We start from the raw sequence: 19,763 nt of genomic DNA on the forward strand, positions 1-19,763 counted from the left end.
GCACCCTGAGCAACTCCAGTACATGCACAACCCAAATGATGCGGTTCCAGTTGCGTTGGAAAGCTAACATTCGGGGCTTCGATTTGATATATAATATGCCATAGTTGCTCTGACGCTAGGCGACGCGACCGCGTGCTCCATGCGGCCGCGTCGCAGTGATGGAAATCAGCGTGTTTGAATTCTTCTCCAGCGATTTTCGGGCTGTTTTCGACCCAGTTTGCGGCCCAGAAAATACAGATGAAAGGCTATAAAGTGGGGGAATCTATTCATTCAAAAAGAAAAGCTTTCATATTCACAATTTTAGGAGTAGATGTAGTTTTTAGAGAGAGAGGTTCTCTCATCTCTCTTAGGATTAGGATTTAGGACTTCTCTTAGTTTTTGGAGTGACTCTCAATCCCAGGATCAATGTTTCTTTTATTTATTTTCCTAATTTAATTTATGAATGTCTATGTCAGATTTAAGTTCTTTTGTGAATGCAATTTGAGGTATTTTCAGATTTAATTTTGCTTTGCTTCATTTATAAATGTTTTTAATTTAATTTAGATATTTTCCCTTTTGGCTTTGGTTAAATAATTGGAGACTCTTGAGTTATCAATCTCATTGTTGATTGAAAATTGGAATTCTTCAAGAATTAATTCGAGTTCCACTAACTCTAACTTTTCCTAAGGGAAGACTAGGACTTGAGGAATCAGAATTAATTCATCCACTTAACTTACCTTCATAGTTAGAGGTTAACAAAGTGGGAGAAAAATCCAATTCTCATCACAATTGATAAGGATAACTAGGATAGGACTTCCGAATTTTCGTACTTTGCCAAGAGTTTATTTTATAGTTATTATTATTTTATTTTACATGTCATTCAACTAACTTTTTACCTTAATCCAAAACCCCAAAACACACCTTTTCATAACCAATAATAAGAACACCTCCCTGCAATTCCTTGAGAAGACGACCCGAGGTTTAAATACTCGGTTATCAATTTTAAGGGGTTTGTTACTTGTGACAACCAAAACTTTTGTAAGAAAGGTTGATTGCTTGGTTTAGTAACTATACTTACAACAAGAGTTTTCTATAACTTCTAAACCATCAATCTTCAGTTCATCATGAGCATAATTGTTATTAGTCCACAAGTCCTAGCTAACTTACCAAATTAATTGGTAAAAAGCTAGCGTTAGTAGAAACAATAACAACTAACAACCCAAGAATTATCACTAAATGTTGGACATTAGGACTCTAGCAATCCATACAGTCATTTTCCCCAAGTCAAGGGGTGGAAATTACCCTATAATCAAAATTGGCATTTTATCAAACACATAGACGGTATAAACATAAAACATGGCAAAATTGGGAAAATGGTAAAAGCTATGAACCATAAATGATCAAAATCAATAAAAATAACTCAAACAAACATATAAAAGCCATCAAACTTCAAATTAAATAACTAGGAATCCAAAATTGCACGACTATGTATGTATTGATAAAAGGAAATTAAAGTAGAAGAAAGTGTAGAACAAGTAGTGCAATAAAAGAGGAATTAAAGAAATACTTATAATGAGATAGCAAAATCCAAGAACAAAATTGAAGTATAAAATGCTACATTGAAACACTAATTAAAACCCTAAGAGAGAAAACCTGAAACTAAACTACTCTAAAACTACTCCTAAAAAACTATTCTATGAAGTATGGTAGTGTATGGTATGATATATGGTTGCTTCCCCCTTCAAATATGCTCCAAAGCCTTCAAAAATGGGCCAAAAAGCCCCCAAAATACGAGTCCACGTGCAATTTTAATGGAGGCACGCGCTGGTACCTGTCCGGACGCACAGGTCTGTGCATGGGCACACTTGCTAATTTTCCTCCTGTGCGTGGGCATAGACTTGTGCGGACGTACAGGTCCTGATTTCTATTCTGCCCTGAGCATGGGCACAACTTGTGCATGGGCACAACTTGTGCATGGGCACAGGTCTTGATTTTGACCCCTGTGCGTAGGCACAGAAGGTCTGCGTGGGCACAGGCCGAAATGCTTTTCTTCTTTGTTTTCTTCATGTTTTCTCCCTTTTTGCATGCTTTCTTCCACTTCTACCAAACTATTCTTGCCTCTAGGACCTGAAATCACTCAACAAATATGTCACGGCATCGAATGAAACAAAAGTGAGATTAAATTGCTCAATTTAAGCACAAAAATGCATGTTTTCACATTTAGGCTCAATTTAGGGATCAAACACAAAAGTATGCTATTTTGGTGAATAAGTGTGGGTTTATGTGATGAAATCCATCCAATTATAGCCAAAATATATCATTAAATATGGATTCATTATTTTTCCCACACTTAATCAATAGCATGTCCTCATGCTAAACACATAAAAAGGAGAAGGATAAAAGGGCAAGCAACTTATTCAATGCATCTACCTACATGCATGCAACTATGCTATATGCTATCTATATATATCTATCTATAATGTCCTATTGATTTGGTGAAGACAAACAATCAAATTTCTAAGTAAGTATAAACATTTGGGGAAAAGCAAAGAAGTAGCTCAATGCAAGCAAAATCTAGAGAATTGACTCAAGTTTCAAAATGAAGCAACTTGCAAGAATGCATGATAAGAAGGGTGGAGACATAGAATTGAGTGATCGAACTCTCACTAGGTGTATATACACTCTCATCACTCGGTGTTTAGGGTTTAATCACTCAAGTCTCCTCTAATCATGCTTTCAAGGAATTGCTTTTCATCTAACAATCAACAAATATTTGATGCATGCATGCAAGTATTATGAGGTCTTTAGAAGCTTGTAATGCGGTTGGGGTAAGGGTAGGATGAATATATGGCTAAGTGGACTAAAGGATTGAATCTTTGATTAGCTCAAGTATCCAACTCAACCTATATCAATCAACCCACAAAAATGCATTCTAGCCACCCATTACTTCTTTTCACACACACATTCATGCCTTAGTTTCTATTCAAAACACATATGCATTCTTTATTAATTTTTTTCTTTGGGATAACTTTTGTCCCATCTTATTACTATATTTTTCTTTCATTTCATTTTTTTCTATTTCTATTTTTATTTCTTTTTTTTTCTTTTTCTATGACAGATGCATATGGTTAAAGCAAACTGATACATGAATGTGCACCCATTTTCCAAAATTTTTTCTTTTTCAATGCATACCCAATACAAACTTTTTCATTCACTACCAATGTTTTCCAAAATTTTTCCCACACTTAAATGACACACACACTTCAATCTAAGCTAATCAAAGATGCAATTCAAGGTCATTCCATTATTTTACGCTTAGGGTTTTGATGTGGTTATGTTAAAAACAATGGGATAAATAAAGCTCAAAGTGGTTAACAATGGTAGATGCAAGGGTAAGTTTATATGGGTTAGTGGGCTTAAATACAAAAATGGCCTCAACATGCTCAATGCATTCAAACATCAAATATTGGAAATAAAGAATCAAGCAAAACCAAGATTACAATCATAGAAGAAGCATAGCACACAATGAACAAAATTGTGGTTAAAATGTGTAACCACTCATTAAGGCTCAACAACTCACAAGGTATTTGTTCTTTCCTCTTCTATGTTCCATCAAGAAATCATTCAAGCAAGTTTTAAAAACAGTTTTCTAATCAATTCAATAGAACGCCCTACAAACAAAATTCTTGAAAATTTTTGTTATTTTTCACCAAAATTATTTCCTATTTCCTATATATATATATATATATATATGATGTGATGGATGCAATGTTTTTTTCAAAATTCCCTAGTTCTATTCCTAATTTTCAATAAGCAAAAATTAACATGAAAAATTAGGACAAAATTAAACTAGGTGCTATACTATTCACATCATCCAATCATAACTCCTATCTATAAAATATATACCATGCAAAAGATCCAAAAATGCAACATGCAATAGCTAGAAATAAACTATGCATAAGCTAAGATATATACGCTAGAAGAAAATGCAATACAACGGTTAAAAACACTCCAAATATATACAAGAAACATAATAAAAAGAAGCAAAAATAAAGTGCGAAGTGTTCGGAAAAGAAAGTTATGCCCCAAAAATGGTGAATCCTCCCCCACACTTAAACGTTTGCATAGTCCTCCATGCATGAACACAATCCGAGGGGAAATGTCTCTGAAGAGCTCCACCTCTAGTTGGCGGATGCAGGGGCTTGGGTTGCATGAAAATCACAAAGTTCAACGTCTTCTTGGCATCTCCATCCTCAGTGTCCTCCTCCTCTACCGGCTCCTTGCCTTCGTGTCTCATTCCTAAAAAAGAATGAATAAGGTGGTATAATTAGGAATCATTGGGTAAGTAGCACAAAAAGGAAAAGGAGGGAGCAATTACATTGTATACTTGGAGATAAAAGAAAACAAATAAACATTTAATTGAGGAAGTTTGTATAGAGGTGTGGTATGATAAAAGACAATGTGTGTATTCTAGGTGTGCTCACACTTTAGAATATACACATTGGTCGGGTAGAGCAGTATCCACACAAACAAAAAGTAATAGCCTATGTTCCTGATGCACGAAATTGCAATCACACTTTTGCAATTTCGCATAACTAACCAGCAAGTGCACTGAGTCGTCCAAGTAATACCTTACGTGAGTAAGGGTCGATCCTACGGAGATTGTCGGCTTGAAGCAAGCTATGGTTATCTTGTAACTCTTAGTCAGGATATCAATAACAATTCTTAATTTTAATTGGAATGAGTAAAAGAGCATAGATTAAATAATACTTGTTATGCAGTAATGGAGAACAGGTTGAGGTTTTGGAGATACTCTGTCTTTTGAATCTCTGCTTTTCTACTATCTTCTTCTTCACACATGCAAGGCTCCTTCCATGGCAAGTTGTATGTTGGGGGATCACCGTTGTCAATGGCTACCGTCTGTCCTCTCAGTGAAAATAGTCCAAATGCGCTATCATCGCACGGCTAATCATCTGTCGGTTCTCATTCATGTTGGAATAGGATCTATTGATCCTTTTGCGTCTGTCACTACGCCCAACACTCGCGAGTTTGAAGCTCGTCACAGTCATCCCTTCCCAGATCCTACTCGGAATACCACAGACAAGGTTTAGACTTTCCGGATCTCAATGATGCTGTCAATTGATTCTAGCTTATACCATGAAGACTCCGATCTCACAGATTCAAATGCTCTGTTGTCAGGAGAGGCAATCAAACTCGTGAATCAGGAACCAAAGAGATACACATTCAATCTAAGGTAGAACGGAAGTGGTTTTCAGGCACGCGTTCATAAGTTGAGAATAGTGATGAGTGTCACGGATCATCACATTCATCATGTTGAAGTGTGAGTGGATATCTTAGAATAGAAACAAGCGTGATTGAATGGAAAACAGTAGTAATTGCATTAATCCATCGAGACACAGCAGAGCTCCTCACCCCCAACCATGGAGTTTAGAGACTCATGCCGTAGAAGATACAAAATTCAGTGTAAAAAATGTCATGCCATGCATAGTAAGTCTCTAAAAGTAGTTTTTATACTAAACTAGTGACCTAGGTTTACAGAAAATGAGTAAACTAAGATAGATAGTGCAGAAATCCACTTTCAGGGCCCACTTGGTGTGTGTTTGGGCCGAGCATTGAAGCTTTCACGTGCATAGGCTGCTCCTAGCATTTAACTCCAGCTTTTGTGCTAGTTTGGGCATTTAACTCCAACTTTTATGCCAGTTCTGGCGTTTAACGCCAGAATAGGGTAGAGACTTGGCGTTAAACGTCAGTTTGCGTGATCTCAACTCGGGCAAAGTATGGACTATTATATATTGCTGGAAAGCCCAGGATGTCTACTTTACAACGCAATTGAGAGCGCGCCAATTGGGCTTTTGTAGCTCTAGAAAATCCATTTCGAGTTCAGGGAGGTCAGAATTCAACAGCATTTGCAGTCCTTTTTCAGCCTCTGAATCAGATTTTTGCTCAGGTCCCTCAATTTTAGCCAGAAAATACCTGAAATCACAGAAAAATACACAAACTCATAGTAAAGTCCAGAAATGTGATTTTTGCATAAAAACTAATAAAAATATACTAAAAAGTAGCTAGATCCTACTAAAAACTATATGAAAATACCCCCAAAAAGCGTATAAAATATCCACTCATCACAACACCAAACTTAAACTGTTGCTTGTCCTCAAGCAACTAGATAAATAAAACAAGATAGAAAGAAAATCAAGAGGCAATAACATCTCAGAGTTTTATATAAAGCTCAAATTCTCATTAAATGAGCGGGACTAGTAGCTTTTTGCTTCTAAACAGTTTTGGCACCTCAATTTATCCTTTGAAGTTCAGAATGATTGGCATCTATAGGAACTTAGAATTCAGATAGTGTTATTGATTCTCCTAGTTTAGTATGTTGATTCTTGAACACAACTACTTTATGAGTCTTAGCCGTGGCCCTAAGCACTTTGTTTTCCAGTATTACCACCGGATACATAAATGCCACAGACACATAACTGGGTGAACCTTTTCAGATTGTGACTCAGCTTTGCTGAAGTCACCAGTTAGAGGTGTCCAGAGCTCTTAAGCACACACTTTTTTGCTTTGGACCACGACTTTAACCGCTCAGTCTCAAGTTTTCACTTGACACCTTCATGCCACAAGCACATGGTTAGGGACAGCTTGGTTTAGCCGCTTAGGCCAGGATTTTATTCCTTTAGGCCCTCCTATCCATTAATGCTCAAAGCCTTGGATCCTTTTTACCCTTGACTTTTGGTTTAAAGGGCTATTGGCTTTTTCTGCTTGCTTTTTCTCTTTCTTTCTTTTTCTTTTATTTTTTCGCCATTTTTTTCCGCAAGCTTTGTATTCACTGCTTTTTCTTGCTTCAAGAATCAATTTTATGATTTTTTAGATTATCAATAACATTTCTCCTTTTTCATTATTCTTTCAAGAGCCAACAAATTTAACATTCATAAACTTCACTATCAAAATTTATGCACTGTTCAAGTATTTATTTAGAAGACAAAAAGTATTGCCACCACATATAAATAATTTGAATTTTTCTTATTAAGAACTCGAAAATAAAACTGCCTCCTTATTCTAAAAAATCTGCTATTTTATTCATGTTTAATGATGATGAGAAAAATAAATTATAACTTACTTGGAGATAATAAAAAAAATAAAAATAAATATACTAATTACTATTATTCATGTGACTCCTAAGGTAGATCTCTAATAGCAAAAGTTATCACAGAGTTAAGATTAGGACTCAACAACCTTTATTTTGGGAGATGGATGCTCCTTTAATCTGTGGAGTGTCTGGCCCTTCAAGAGACAGCTTTTGGCGCTTCAGCTCCTGTAGCTCACGCCCTTGCTTCTCTTGTTTCTTCAGTAGTTTGCAGAGCATGCTATTTTGAATTTGCTGTTCTTCTTTCAGTTGATCCATAGCTTCTTGCAGCTTGGTGACAGATGCTTCTAGGCGGGTTCAGTAGTCAATCTGAGGGATTTCTGGGAGGAACTCTTGTGCCCTCCTTTTGATGGAGTTATCTTGCACTTGTTGTCCTTCCATTGACTTTTTGGTGATTGGGTGCTCGACTGAGATATACTCATTCGCTCCCATCTTTACCCCCAGCATCTTTACATAGCAGAGAGATTAGGCTTGGGTAAGCCAATTTGGCGTCAGTATAGTTCTTGTTTGCAATTGTGTAAAGCTCACAAGAAATCAGATGATGAATATCCACTTTGTTTCCCAGCATAATGCAGTGGATCATCACTGCTCTTTTGACAGTGACTTCAGAGCGGTTGCTGGTGAGCAGTATAGAACGCCCAATGAAGTCCTGCCAGCCCCTAGCAATTGGTTTGAGATCTCCTATCTTGAGTTGATTTAGGACACCCTTTGTGTTGGTTATCCACTTGGTTCCAGGGATGCATATGTCCTTTAGAACTTGGTCCAAGCACTTATCTAATCTCACCATTCTCCTATTAAAGGATTCTGGATCATCTTGTAGTTGAGGCAGCTTGAAGACCTCTCTTATTTTGTCCAGGTGGAAGTAAATAATCTTCCCTCTGACCATGGTTCGAAAGGTATAGAAGGCAGTTCCAGTCATTCTCTGCTTATCTGTTTGCCACAGATTTGAGTAGAATTCCTGAACCATGTTTCTACCTACCTTTGTCTCAGGATTAGCTAGAATTTCCTAGCCCCTGTTTCGAATCTGCTCTTGGATCTCCGGATATTCGTCTTCTTTTAGATCAAATTTAACTTCCGGGATCACTGACCTTAGACCCATTATTTTGTGGTAATGGTCTGCATGTTCTTTGGTTAAGAACCTCTCCTGATTCCAAAGTGGTTTTGGAGTGTTCTCTTTCTTGCCTCTTGAAGTGGTTTGTTTTCCCTTAGGAGCCATGATCTTAGTGAATCTTAGCTTAGTGATCACGAAAAACACACCAAACTTAGAGGTTTGCTTGTCCTCAAGCAAAAGAAAGGAAAGGAGAGGAATAGAAGGAGAGTCAAATTCGAGTTATGGAGGAGAGGGGGAGGCCAAATGTGAATTTATAAGGGAGGGGGTGGGTTCGAAAATTTTTAAAAAAGATATGATAGAAGATACGATTTGTAAAAGATAAATATGATATGAAAAAGATGAGATTTTAAAATTAAAAAGATATGAGAGATTTGAAAAAGATAAATCTGAATTTAAAAGATAGTATGATGAGTTGAAAAAGATTTGAGAAGAAATTAAAAAGATAGATGAGTTTTGAAAAAGATTTGAAAAGAAATTGAAAAAGATTTGAGAAAGATTTTTAGGATTAAAGAAGAATTTATTTTTTTTATTTGTTTTGTTTTTTTTTGAAATTGAAATTGAAAGATGATAATTTGTAACATGTTTATGCAAGAAATTTTGGATGTAACCATGAAAATTTGAAAAAAATTTGAGTTGGAAACAAAACTTCCTCCCTACCACATTCCTAGCGTTAAACACCCATAATGGCACCCATTCTGGCGTTTAACGCCCATTTGTTGCTTCTTCTGGGCGTTTAACGCCCAGCCAGGTACCCTGGCTGGCGTTAAACGCCAGAAAGCCTTTATCACTGGGCGTTTTTCTAAACGCCAAGATGCTGCAATTCTGGCGTTAAACGCCCAGAATGGTACCCATTCTGGCGTTTAACGCCCAGAAAGGTATCTTTACTAGCGTTAAATGCCCAGAATGGTGCCCATTCTAGCATTTAACGCCCACAATACCCCTTACTGGCGTTTTTGTGCCAGTGAGCTCTTTTTCTCTGCTTTATGCTCTGAATTCTTCTGTAACTCTGTGAACTTCTGCAATTGATAATCAACCTTGAAGATAATTTATATCAAACTCCTATAATTATTATTTGAATAACAAATAAACTTTGCTAATGGCTGGGTTGCATCGCAGCAAGCGCTTCTTTATTGTCTTTAGCTGGACCTTACTGAGCTTTTAATCTAGTCTCAGCTTTGAGCATTCTTGCTCAACATTGCCTTCAAGATAATGCTTGACTCTCTGTCCATTAACAATGAACCTCTTATTAGAATTAATATCATGAAGCTCCACATAGCCATATGGTGACACACTTGTAATCACATATGGTCCCTTCCACTGGGATTTCAGTTACTTGGGGAACAATCTGAGCCTAGAGTTGAACAGCAGAACCTTCTGTCTTGGCTCAAAGACTCTAGATGACAGTTTCTTGTCATGCCACCTTTTTGCTTTTTCCTTGTAAATTTTTGCATTTTCAAAAGTATTGAGTCTAAATTCCTCTAGCTCATTCAACTGGAGCAATCTTTTCTCTCCAGCTAACTTTGCATCAAGATTCAGGAATCTAGTTGCCCAGTAGGCCTTGTGTTCTAGTTCCACTGGCAAATGGCACACTTTCCCATACACAAGTTGGTATGGAAAGGTCCCTATGTGAGTCTTGAATGCTGTTCTGTATGCCCACAGAGTATCATCCAGACTTCTTGCCCAATCCCTTTTGTGGTTACTCACAGTCCGTTCCAGGATTCTTTTAAGTTCTCTATTTGAGACTTCAGCCTATCCATTTATCTGGGAATGATACGGAGTCGCCACTTTGGGGTTAATTCCATATCGGACCAGAGCGGAGTCAAGCTGTTTATTACAGAAATGAGTGCCCCCATCACTGATCAGTATCCTAGGGACACCGAACCTGCTGAAGATATGCTTCTGGAGGAACTTCATCACTGTCTTAGTATCATTGGTGGGTGTTGCAATTGCCTCCACCCACTTAGATACATAATCTACTGCCACCAGGACATAAGTGTTTGAGTAAGATGGTGGGAAAGGCCCCATGAAGTCAATACCCCATACATCAAACAACTCAATCTCTAAGATCCCTTGTTGAGGCATGGCATAACCGTGAGGCAGATTGCCAGCTCTTTGGCAACTGTCATAGTTACGTACAAACTCTCGGGAGTCTCTGTAAATAGTGGGCCAGTAGAAGCCACATTGGAGGACTCTTATGGACGTTCGCTCACTTCCAAAATGGCCTCCATATTGTGATCCATGGCAATGCCATAAGATCTTCTGTGCCTCTTCCTTGGGCACACATCTACGGATTATTCTGTCTGCACATCTCTTAAAGAGATATAGTTCATCCCATAAGTAGTACTTTGCATCAGAAATTAATTTCTTTATTTGCTGCCTGCTGTACTCTTTGGGTATAAATCTTACAGCCTTATAGTTTGTAATGTCTGCAAACCATGGTATTTCCTGAATGGCAAATAGTTGCTCATCCGGAAAGGTTTCAGAGATCTCAATAGAGAGGGAGGATGCCCCTTCTACTGGTTCTATTTGGGACAGATGATCAGCCACTTGGTTCTCTGTCTCTTTTCTGTCTCTTATTTCTATATCAAACTCTTGCAAAAGCAACACCCATCTTATGAGCCTGGGTTTTGAATCTTGCTTTGTAAGTAGATATTTAAGAGCAGCATGGTCAGTGTACACAATCACTTTTGATCCTACTATGTATGATCTAAACTTGTCAATGGCATAAACCACTGCAAGCAGCTCTTTTTCTATGGTTGTGTAATTTTTCTGTGCATCATTTAAAACACGGCTAGCATAATAAATGACATGTAGAAGCTTGTTATGCCTCTGTCCCAATACTGTACCAATGGCACGGTCACTAGCATCACACATTAGTTCGAATGGAAATGTCTAGTCTAGTGCAGAAATAACTGGTGCTGTGACCAGCTTAGCTTTCAGAGTTTCAAACACCTGCAGACACTCTGTGTCAAACACAAATGGCATGTCAGCAGTGATGAGTGGATAATTTATACACTTTTTAGCATTGTTTTTAGTATGTTTTTAGTATATTTTAGTAAGTTTTTATTATGTTTTTATTAATTTTTAAATAAAAATCACATTTCTGGACTTTACTATGAGTTTGTGTGTTTTTCTGTGATTTCAGGTATTTTCTGGCTGAAATTGAGGGACCTGAGCAAAAATCTGATTTAGAGGCTGAAAAAGGACTACAGATGCTGTTGGATTCTGACCACCCTGCACTCGAAGTAGATTTTCTGGAGCTACAGAAGCCCAATTGGCGCGCTCTCAATTGCGTTGGAAAGTAGACATTCTTGCTTTCCAGAAATATATAATAGTCCATACTTTGCCCGAAATCTGATGGCCCAAACAGGCATTCCAAATCAGCTTAAGAATTTTGGCGTCAAAACGCCAGAACTGGCACAAAAGCTGGAGTTAAACGCCCAAACTGGCACAAAAGCTGGCGTTTAACTCCAAGAAAAGTCTTTACACGTGAAAGTTTCAATGCTCAGCCCAAGCACACACCAAGTGGGCCCGGAAGAAGATTTCTGCATTAATTACCTATTTCTGTAACCCTAGGCTACTAGTTTTCTATAAATAGGACATTTTGCTATTGTATTTTTACACTTGATATACTTTGATAGACCTTTTCACGTTTGGTGGCTGGCCTCACGGTCATGCCTAGACCCTTTTGTTCTTATGTATTTTCAACGGTGGAGTTTCTACACACCATAGATTAAGGTGTGGAGCTCTGCTGTTCTTCATGAATTAATGCAATTACTACTGTTTTCTATTCAATTCACGCCTACTTCTTATTCTAAGATATTCATTCGTACCCAAGAACATGATGAATGTGATGATTATGTGACACTCATCACCATTCTCCCCTATGAACGCGTGCCTGACAACCACCTCCGTTCTACATGCAATCAAGCTTGAATGTTTATCTCTTAGCCTTCTGGTTCATGACTCATGGTTGCCTCGCCTGACAACCGAGTCCTCCATTCCATGAAATCAGAGTCTTCGTGGTATAGGCAAGAATCAATTGGCAGCATTCTTGAGATTCAAAAAGTCTAAACCTTGTTTGTGGTATTCCGAGTAGGATCTGAGATGGGTTGACTGTGACGAGCTTCAAACTCGCGAGTGTGGGGCGTGTGACAGACGCAAAAGGATCAATGGATCCTATTCCGACATGATCAAGAACCAACACCTGATTAGCTGATGTGGTGACTGACGTTAGGATTTTTGCCAGTAAAGAATGTCATAAAAACAGTCGCGTTGTAGATATAGTCTCTAAATCGACAAAAATCCCTTCGCACAAACGTTTTGGTTGTCACAAGTAACAAACCCCTAAATAAATTGATAACCGAAGTATTTAAACCTCGGGTCGTCTTCTCAAGGAATTGCAGGGAGGTATGTTCTTATTATTGGTTATGAAGATTGTAAATTGGGGGGTTTTGGAAGTAAGGAAGCAGTATATTGCACAAAAAGAATAAAATAAAATAGTAATAATAAAATAAACTCTTGACAAGATATGAAGACTGGAGGTCCTATCCCAGTTATCCTTATCAATTGTAATGAGAATTGGATTTTTCTCCCACTTTATTAACCTCTAACTATGAAGGTAAGTTAAGTGGATGAATTAATTCTTGAAGAATTTCAATTCTCAATCAACAACGAGTTTGATAACTCAAGAGTCACCAATTATTTAACAAAGGCCAAAAGGAGAGAAATTCTACTTGAATGAAAATAATTTGGATAAATCGAGAACTTTAATAAATTAAAGAAAGCAATCATAAACAGAGCATCAATATAAATAAAGTAAAGCAATCTTAAATCTGAAAACACCTCAAATAAAATACATTCAAAGTAGTAAAATCTAACAAGGAAAAGTTCATAAGCCAATTGGAAAAATAAATAAAAATAAAGAACCTGGGATTGAGAGTCACTCCTAAAATTAAGAGAAATCCTAAATCCTAATCCTAAGAGAGAGAAGAGAACCTCTCTCTCTAAAAACTACATCTACTCCTAAAATTGTGAATATGACAGCCTCTTTATGAATGGATGCAGTCCTTCACTTTATAGCCTCTAATCTGTGTTTTCTGGGCCACAAACTGGGTCAGAAACAGTCCAGAATTCGCTGGTTTCGAATTTTGCCACGCTGGATTTTTGTCACTACGACGCGGCCGCATGGATCACGCGGTCGCGTCACCTAGCGTTAGGGAAACTATAAAATATTATATATCAAATCGAAGCCCCGGACGTTAGCTTTCCAACGCAACTAGAATCGCATCATTTGGATCTCTGTAGCTAAAGTTATAGCCATTTGAGTGCGAAGAGGTCAGGCTGGACAGCTTAGCAATTTCTCTAACTTCTTGTATTCCTTCCACTTTTGCATGCTTCCTTTTCATCCTCTGAGCCATTCCTGCCCTGTAATCTCTGAAATCACTTAACACACATATCAAGGCATCTAATGGTAATAAGAGAGGATTTAATATTAGCAAATATAAGATCAAAGAAGCATGTTTTCCATCAAAGCACATAATTAGGAAGGAAATATAAAACCATGCAAATATTATGAATAAGTGGGTAAAGAGTTGATAAAATCCACTCAATTGAGCACAAGATAAACCATGAAATAGTGGTTTATCAACCTCCCCACACTTAAACACTAGCATGTCCTCATGCTAAGCTCAAGAGAAGCTATAAAGATGAAGAGGAATGGTAGAAAGTATGAAATGCAATCCTATCTATATGAATGCAGCTAAATGTGAAATGCTTCTACCTACTTGGTTTAAAAGTAAATAAATTCTCCAAGAATAAATATGAACTGGATTTCACTAATTCAAATCATAAAAATGAAGTACAAATAGACTTGCAAGAAGAAAATAGCTTATAAAAGTAGGGAACAAGGAATTGAGCATCGAACCCTCACTGGTAGTGTATACACTCTTATCACTCAAGTGTTTTTAGGTTCGATTCTCTCAATTCTCTACTAACCTTGCTTTCTAAGGCTTGCTCTTCATCTAACAATCAACATAAATTTAATGCACAAATACACAAATCAAGAGGTCTTTTAAGGGTTGTAATGGGGTTAGGGTCAAGGTAGGATTGTATTTGGTCAAGTGGACTAAAATCTGAATCCTTAATTAACTTAAACTTTCCACCAAACTTTAGACAATCCATGTAATCACAATACAAATTCTAACTATCCATCAACTATGTTTTCCACATTATTCATGCATTCTAATTCTGAGTACCGTACATATGCATTGCTTTCACCACTTACTTTGGGGCATTTTGTCCCCTTTCTCTTATTTGCACTTTTTCTTTTCTTTTTCTCGCTTTTTTTCTCTTTATATATATATATATATATATTTTTTCTTTTATTTTTCTCAATGCATATGATTAATTTATTGAATGCATGAACATATCCTAAACATTTCTTTCACATTTTTAGAAAATTCTAACATACTCAATTCTCAAACCAAATATTTCTAAACCCAATTTCCCACACTTAAATCATAAGCACTCTCACTAGTCTAAGCTAACTAAGGATTCAAATTAAGGACATTATTGTTTTCCGCTTAGAGTTAATGATGTGCTAAAGTAAAGAACAAAGGGGTAAAATAGGCTCAAATTGGTTTGCAAAGGATAATGAAAGGTAAGGCCATATGGGTATGTAAGCTCAGTGAAACAAAGGCCTCAATCATGTAAGTGTATGCATACATCAAATTATGGAAATATAGAATCAAGCAAGACAAAGATCACAATTTTAGAGAGAAAAACACACATCAAAAATAAAATATTGGTTGAAAAATGCAACCAATTTAAATAGGCTCAAAATCTCACAGGTTTTGTGTGTTCGAGCTCTAAACCATGTTCCAGTATAATATCTCTTCAAACAAGTGTAACATTAAATTTTTTTCAAATTAGTGAAATGCTCTTAAAAGGTTTCTTGAAAAAGAAAATATTACTTTAACCAAGTGGTAAAATATGCAAAAAAAATCAAATAAATATGCAATCAAACATGCAAATGCAACAATCAAACAAATAAAATAAAAAATTTGGTGTTGAGTCAAGAAATAGCTAACCCATGGAGATCAATATCGACCTCCCCACACTTAAAAGATTGTACCGTCCTCGGTGCATGCTAAGATGTACAAGTGGACGGGCTGTTCCAACTGATGCTTTCCTTCAAGGATTGTGCAGATAGACCTGTTTGTCTCCCTTTTAGAAGTTTCTCTTTTTTGCCGTCTTTGGTGGCCAGCCTGAAAGAAGAGGAAAAGAAGAACAGTAACCCAGAAATAAAGATAAGAAAATAAAAGAAGTATGGGTGGGTTAATGCGAAATGATAAGGGTCTCATTTACATGGAAGCTTCAACATGTAAGTGAGAAAACAATAGAAGCCATGGCATGCCAGTGGTGCAAAATTTGCAACAATGGGGAAGAGAGTGGGTAATGAAAGAAAATGTGAGTTCATGTCAATACAAAAGGAATATCAGTATTATAAAAATTAGCATTTATTTAAATAATATTACCCAATCAGAATTAAACAAGTCACTAAGCACCAAGAAAATACCAGAAAAGATGTAACAGTTGAATAAGAATATTTGAACACCAATAATAACTTTAGAAAAATAAAATATGCAATGAATGAAAGTATCCAAATAAATTAAATAAAATAAAATGAAAGTAAAAAAGAATGAGAAGTAGAAAAAGAAAGTGAGAAAGGAGAGAGAAGGAAGAAATTAGGATTAGAAGAGAAAAGATAAGAAAATTGGCACTAATCTGGATAGGTTGTGCGACGCTGGCGACGTGGTCACGTGGGTGACGCGGTCGCGTGGTGCGCAATAAGGTTAGGCGACGCGGACGCGTGGGGCACGCGATCGCGTGACTCGATTTGTGCTAGTGACGCGAGTGCAGCCTCGCGGTCGCACAACTCTCTGTTCAAAACTCTTTTGCCAAAAATCTGGGTGACGCGATCGCGTGGGTGACGCGATCGCGTGAGTGGCCATCATGGGATATGACGTGGACGCATGGGGCATGCGTTCGCGTGGTGAGGCTTGGGCTTCCAGCACGAGTCCAGCCCAACTCCAGCTCAACTTTCGGCCATGCACCCGGTTCAGTGACAATGCATCAGGACCATTTTCACTGAGAGGACGGGAGGTAGCCATTGACAACGGTGAAACCCAACATAAGCTTGCCATGGAAGGGAGTATGAATGATTGGAAGAAGGAAATGGGAAAGCAGAGGTTCAGGAGGAACAAAGCATCTTCATACGCTTATCTGAAATTCTCACCAATGAATTACATAAGTATCTCTATCTTTATTTTATATTTTATCCATCTTTTAATTATCAAATCTCCATAACCATTTGAATCCGCCTGACTGAGATTTACAAGATGACCATAGCTTGCTTCGAGCTGACAATCTCCGTGGGATCGACCCTTACTCGCGTAAGGTGTATTACTTGGACGACCCAGTGCACTTGCTGGTTAGTTGTGCGGAGTTGTGATAAAGAGTTGAGATTACAATTGTGCGTACTAAGTTGTTGGCGCCATTGATGATCACAATTTTGTGCACCAAGTTTTTGGCGTCGTTGCCGGAGATTGTTCGAGTTTGGACAACTGACGGCTCATCTTGTTGCTTAGATTAGGTAATTTTATTTTATGTTTAAGCTTTTTACTTTTTATTTTCGAAATTTTTTTTCAAAAATACAAAAGAAAATTTTTTATTTTGTTCTTCAGAATTTTTAAGAATAAATTCTAGAGTTTCATGATGATTTGTTGAAGTCTGGCTGGCTGTGAAGCCATGTCTAATCTTTTGGACTGAGGTTTCAACTTATCATCACAAGAGCTTGTTGATTTCTATCAATTTTGCTGTTGAAAGTAATGATCTGCTAAAGCTTGGCTGGCCATTGGCCATGTCTAGTGTTTTGGACCGGAGCTTTCTTTGAAAGCTTGGCTGGCTAGTAAGCCATGTCTAATTCCTGGACCGGAGTCTTAGACTAGCATTGCAATGATTCCTGGAATTCTTATTAAAAATTTTGAATCCCTTTATTTTCTTTTCCACTCAATTTTTTAAAAATCACAAAATTTTTTTATAAAACCATAAAAATAAAAAATATTCTATGTTTCTTGTTTAAGTCTAGTGTCTAATTTTAAGTTTGGTGTCAATTGCATGTCTTTATTCTTCTAATTTTTGAAAATTACATGCATTATGTTCGTCATTGATATTCAAGATGTTCTTGATGATTTCCTTGCTCTGATCTTGAAATTCTCTTGTTCTGTGTGTTTAGTTGTTTCTCACATGCATTTTTCAAATTGTTATAAACCTTAGTATACAAACTTTTAAGTTTGGTGCCTTGCATGCATTATGTATTTGATCTTAGTTTTCCATGTTTAATTGCATTTTGATTGTTCCTCATCATTAAAAATCCAAAAATTTTTCAAAATTATGTCTTTTCAAGTCAATAATACAGAGAATTGAAGATTCAGAACATGCAGCAGAGGAATTACACAGAAAAAGCTGGGCGTTCAAAACGCCCAGTGAAGAAGGAAAACTGGCGTTTAAACGCCAGCCAGGGTACCTGGCTGGGCGTTAAACGCCCAAAAGGGTAGCATTTTGGGCGTTAAACGCCAGAATGGATACCATTCTGGCGTTTAATGCCAGGATGACATAAGAGGGAAGATTTCGTTTTTAATTCAAATTTTTTTCAAGTTTTCATAAGTTTTCAAAATCAAATCTTTTTCAAATCATATCTTTTCAATAATATCTTTTCAAAATAAATTTCTTTCCATTTTTTTTACTATTTTCGAAAATACTTGCTAACAATTAATGATTTGATTCAAAAATTTCAAATATGTTGCTTTCTTGTTAAGAAAGGTTTAATATCTGAATCATATCTTTTAAATTTCTTGTTAGCCAAGTCATTAATTTTAAAATCAAATTTTTTAAATTGTTTTTCAATTATATCATTTCAATCATATCTTTTTAAAACCATATCTTTTCAATCATACCTTCTTAATCACATCTTTTTCAAAATAATTTTCAATCATATCTTTTTGATTTCTAATTTCAAAAATCTTTTTCCAAAATCACTTAATTTCTTTCCCAACTTTAATTCTCGAAAATCATCAATCAAATTTTCAAAATTTCTTTTAATTATTTCAAAATCTTTTACTTTAATTTCGAAAATTCTTCCCCTCTTCTCACATCCTTCTATTTAAAGGACTAACACTCCTCCACTATCAACAATTCAAACTCTATCCCTCTTAAGTTCGAATTCTTCCCTTTCTACCTTCTCCTTCTATTCTTCTTTTCCTCTAACACTTCAAGGAATCTCTATACTGTGACATAGAGGATTCCATACTTTCTTCTTCTCTTTTCATATGAGCAGAAGCAAGGACAAAAGCATTCTTGTTGAAGCTGATCCTGAACCTAAAAGGACCTTGAAGAGAAAGCTAAGAGAAAGCTAAGAGAAGCTAAAGTACAACTCTCTGTAGAGGACCTAACAGAAATTTTCAAACAAGAAGAAGCCATGGCAGCCGAAAACAACAACAATGCCAACAATGCAAGGAAGGTGCTTGGTGACTTTACTGCACCTACTCCCGACTTCTATGGGAGAAGCATCTCAATCTCTGCCATTGGAGTAAACAACTTTGAGCTTAAGCCTCAATTAGTTTCTCTGATGCAACAGAATTGCAAGTTTCATGGACTTCCAATGGAAGATCCTTATCAGTTCTTAGCTGAATTCTTGCAAATCTGTGACACTGTCAAGACCAATGTGGTTGACCCTGAAGTCTACAGACTTATGCTCTTTCCTTTTGTTGTAAGAGACAGAGCTAGGACATGTTTGGATTCACAATCCAAAGAAAGCCTGAACTCTTGGGAAAAGCTAGTAAATGCCTTCTTGGAAAAGTTCTTTCCACCTCAAAAATTGAGCAAGCTTAGAGTGGAAGTCTAAACCTTCAGACAGAAAGAAGGAGAATCCCTCTATGAAGCTTGGGAAAGATACAAGCAATTGATCAGAAGGTGTCCTTCTGACATGCTTTCTGAATGGAGCATCATCGGTATCTTCTATGATGGTCTGTCTGAACTGTCTAAGATGTCATTGGACAGCTCTGCTGGAGGATCTCTTTATCTGAAGAAGACGCCTGCAGAAGCTCAGGAACTCATTGAGATGGTTGCAAATAACCAATTCATGTACACTTCTGAAAGGAACCATGTGAATAATGGGACAAATCAGAAGAAAGGAGTTCTTGAGATTGATACTCTGAATGCTATACTGGCTCAGAATAAAATATTGACTCAGCAAGTCAATATGATTTCTCAAAGTCTGTCTGGAATGCAAGCTGCACCAGGCAGTACTAAGGAAGCTTCCCCTGAAGAAGAAGCTTATGATCCTGAGAACCCAGCAATGGAAGAGGTGAATTACATGGGAGATTCCTATGGAAACACCTATAATCCTTCATGGAGAAATCATCCAAATCTTTCATGGAAGGA

The 19,763-nt window shown here is 37.0% G+C and overlaps 1 non-coding gene across 1 annotated transcript; it reads right to left on the reverse strand.

The window, feature by feature from the left end:
* Positions 1 to 19,203: 19,203 nt before the first annotated feature.
* On the reverse strand, positions 19,204 to 19,311 carry LOC112787509 (small nucleolar RNA R71). The gene has a single exon (XR_003194919.1). It is a non-coding gene; the product is annotated as a small nucleolar RNA R71 (small nucleolar RNA).
* Between the last annotated feature and the right edge of the window lie 452 nt (positions 19,312 to 19,763).

This window comes from Arachis hypogaea, chromosome 20, assembly GCF_003086295.3.
Source record: "Arachis hypogaea cultivar Tifrunner chromosome 20, arahy.Tifrunner.gnm2.J5K5, whole genome shotgun sequence".
Classification (NCBI taxonomy): Eukaryota; Viridiplantae; Streptophyta; class Magnoliopsida; order Fabales; family Fabaceae; genus Arachis; species Arachis hypogaea.